Source organism: Osmia bicornis, unplaced genomic scaffold (assembly GCF_907164935.1).
Source record: "Osmia bicornis bicornis unplaced genomic scaffold, iOsmBic2.1, whole genome shotgun sequence".
Taxonomy (NCBI): Eukaryota; Metazoa; Arthropoda; class Insecta; order Hymenoptera; family Megachilidae; genus Osmia; species Osmia bicornis.
In genome coordinates this window covers 26,197-30,562 of record NW_025791226.1, presented here as the reverse complement: position 1 = coordinate 30,562, position 4,366 = coordinate 26,197, and positions in this window count along the sequence as shown.

Genomic DNA, 4,366 nt, shown 5'->3' with positions numbered 1-4,366 from the left:
CTCCCACAGATCAATGTACATATAATAACAGTATCGTTATTACTATATCTACATTAGATATAATGTAATATACTGATATCTTCCCACAGATCAATGTACATATAATAACAGTATCGCAATTACTATATCTACATTAGATATGTAATATACATTTAATAATAATATCATTATTACTATATCTACATTACATATAATGTAATATAATGATCCCTTCCCACCGATGAATGTACATATAATGGCAGTATCGTTATTACTATATCTGAATTAGATCTCCTGCAATATACTAATCACTTCCCACAGATCAATGTACATTGAATAACAGTACCATTTATACTATATCGACATTGGATATAATGTAATATACTGGTGCCTTCCCACAGATCAATGTAATTTTGGTAACAACATCATTATTACTATATCTACATTAGATATAATGTAATATAATGATCCCTTCCCACCGATCAATGTACATATAATGGCAATATCCTTATTACTATATCTGCATTAGATCTGCTGCAATATACTGATTCCTTCCCACAGATCAACGTACATTGAGTAACAGTATCATTTATAGTATATCTACATTGGATATAATTTAATATACTGATACCTTCCCACATTTCAATATACATAGAATAACAGTATCGTTATTACTATATCTACATTAGATATGTAATATACATTTAATAACAATATCATTATTACTATATCTACATCAGATGAAATTTAATATACTGATTTAACCCCACAGACCAATGTACATTTAATAACAATATCATTATTACTATATCTACATCAGATGTAATTTAATATACTGATTTAATCCCACAGATCAATGTACATATAATAACAGTATCGTTATTACTATATCTACATTAGATATGTAATATACATTTAATAACAATATCATTATTACTATATCTACATCAGATGAAATGTAATACACTGATTTAATCCCACAGACCACTGTACGTTTAATAACAATACCATTATTACTATATCTACATCAGATGTAATTTAATATACTGATTTAATCCCACATTTCAATGTACATATAATAAGAGTTTCGTTATTACTGTATCTACATTAGATATTGTTGCGACGGCGAGGAGTTCCCGCGCTTTCGACGCATCGACCACTTGTTGATGTATCGAAAGAGCCATCGACTGCCCCGTCCGAAGCTGTCGTCGAGTCATAACGTGAAGCTATCCCTTGTTTCGAGCGGAAGCACGTCACCGGATGCTTGAGGCCTCTTAGACAACCGCGCGTCTTTTTAAATATCAGATTGTATCGGGAAGCCGAACTGTACGGATCTATTGCTAAACCAATTGTGTAACTGAAATATAGACAGTCTAGTTTGCTCCTGGTGTATTCATTTAACTATGGAAAGCGCGAGCTCCACTCCCCGGCGCAACATTGGCGCAGTCGGTAGGACGATAAGAACTCGATCTTCAGCCGGGGACCAGGGTTCTCCGGAGACTTTGGAGACGCTTTTCGAGGGCTCGCAGAGGAGCATCTCGACGCAGTTTAGGGAGCAGCAGCGCGCATTTAACTCTCGATGGGAAAAGGAGCGCTCTCGCGCGGAAGAGAAACAGCAAGAGGAGAGAACGGCTTTTTCAGCGATCCAGAAGCTGCTGGAAGAGCGGATGACAGCGATGGAGAACAATTATCAGGTGCTATCGTCCAATTTCCAACTATTTTTATAAAAGTGTTCGGCCACGGCAGTTCGTGATGGGGATCGCGAAGCCCTTCTTGTTAGTCCTTCCACTTCTGCTGATCTCGCGATACCCCAGCCCTCACCTCCGGTCTCTCAACAGGAAATGTCTGGTGTGTCGCTGAACGTTTCCGATTTAGGCTACGTTCTGAAACCACCAAAGTTTGATGGTAAAACTAACTGGGAGGAGTTTAAACTCCAGTTTGAGGCGATTGCAGGGGCGAATCGTTGGGATGAGCCAAGAAAGGCCTTGGCCTTGGTTACATCACTCGAGGGACCGGCGCGGAGTGTTTTGACTTCTCTTTCCGTTGAAAAACAGACTGATTTTCCCGCGTTAATTTCGGCCCTTGCGTTCCGTTATGGAACGAAAAATTTTGAGAACCTCAATTATGTTAAGTTTCAAAATTATAAACAACGGAAAGGGGAATCTATTTCCGATTTAGCCACGGAGATTGAGAGGCTAGCACAGGCCGCTTGTTGCGAATGCCCTTTAGAAATTCGAGACAAGCTTGCTGCCTCACAATTTGTTTCCTCGCTGGCTAATGAGGAAATGAAACGGATGCTGAGGCTCGGAGGTTTCACATCTCTCAGGGCTGCTGTTATCAGGGCTCTGGAGATTGAAGCAGTCGAGTCAATGGCTAATGCGCCCGTTACAAAAAAAGAAACATTTACTAAACCTGTTTATTCTTCGGAGAGGGATTCCGGAAGGAGAGAAATGAGAAGACCGGTAAAACGGAAGCTGAAAGACTATTGATTGTACCGAAGAGTAAAGTCGAAGAGGTTCTGCAAGAGTACCACGATGCGTCCTCTGGAGGACATTTCGGAATACATAAGACCTTGGCCAAAGTTCGACGGCGGTTCTTTTGGCTTAGTCACCGAAGAGATGTGGAAGATTGGTGTCGTCGATGTCATCGTTGTACGGCGAAGAAAGGTCCTTCGGGGAAGGGAAAAGGACTCATGAAAGTCTACAACGTAGGGGCACCCTTTGAGAGGATCGCGCTCGACGTTGTTGGTCCCTTACCAAGGTCTTCTTCTGGAAACAAGTACGCGCTGGTTGTGGTGGATTATTTCACGAAGTGGCCAGAGGTGGTTCCGCTTCCGAACCAGCAGGCGACGACAATTTCCACGGCCCTGATGAGGGAGGTGATAAGTCGGCATGGAGTACCGTTGGAGCTTCATTCTGATCAGGGTCGCAGTTTTGAGTCGACTGTCTTTAAAGAGTTGATGAAGATTTTGGGGATAAAGAAAACGAGAACTACTCCCTTGCACCCTCAGTCAGATGGACTCGTAGAACGGTTGATACGGACCTTGATGCAGTATTTATCCCAATTTGTGGCGGAACATCAAAAGGATTGGGATAAGTGGATTCCGACGTTTTTATTAGCCTATCGTTCTTCTCGACATGAAATTACTCAAAATAGTCCTTCAATGCTTCTGATGGGACGAGAGTTACGTTTGCCTTTGGATCTGCTCAGAGGAACTATTGCCTCGGAACATAAAGAAGAAACTGTTTACATCGAGGAAACCAGAAAGAAGATTGAAGAGATTCACAAATTCGTTCGTCATCGTATGCGAATTTGTGCGGAAAAGACAAAATCCTGGTATGATTCTTTTGCAAGGCCAATTTCCTTTATTCCTGGGGACAAGGTGTGGTTTTACAATCCCCGAAGAACGAAGGGAAAATGTCCTAAACTCCAGTTTGATTGGGAAGGACCGTATGAAGTTATGAACCGGTTAAATGACTTAATCTACCGCATATTTAGCTCCCCAAAATCTAAACCGAAGGTGGTGCACGTGAATCGTTTGGCTCCATATGAACATTCACGGGGAAGAAACACCTAAATAGGGAAGGATCAAGAATAGGAGACTGAGGAGGGTGTTTCTGACGTCCTCGACCTAGAAGAAGACGCTTCGTCGCACTAAGCCAGGGTGAAGTTTCTTTCGGCCACGGTAAACATGCTGGCTACGCGTGTCTAAACGATGGAGGAAGTGTTGTTCTCTTCGGAGGAAGAGGGCATCCCCTCAGCCGGTGTCCCGTTTATTTTGATTTTTGTATTCGGGGTTCTGGTCATCGGACTGCGTAGTTGTGGTATGCTCCGGACCACCAGTCCATCGAGGAAAGATTTTGCTTGATGGCTGGGGAGCATCCCCCGGTAGAGTGGACCCGTTGGACTGGAATTTCTTCATCCGAGAAGACTTCGAGAGGAAGGCGTGAAGGCCCAGGAATCAAGAGGAAGTGCGAGGAACTGTCGGGACCTCCTCGAAGAAAGAAGAGTGCTAAGAAGAATTGGAAAACGAAGAAAGAAGAATAGGAAATTGGAGCGGTTTCTAAGTTGACTTGTTAGCACTGAACCGGCGTCTTGCTCAGGGTTTTTGAGTGGTTTTCCCCTGGGACGAAGGACGAATGTCAAGACGTTAGCTGCCTGAGAGGGCCACTTAGGTAACTGTTACGCTTTTGCTTTTAACCTCCTTTCAGGCAGAGGTATTAAAGAAGAGGTTAGCATCCATGGAAGACTGACAGCCCGAGGTTAGAGACTATGCCTTGATTCGGCTTATTGATCGGCCTACGTGAAGATGGTTACAAGTATGAAGATGCCCGCGGTCGGGTCGACCGCTTATTGAAGGAGGGGAGCAATGTTGCGACGGCGAGAA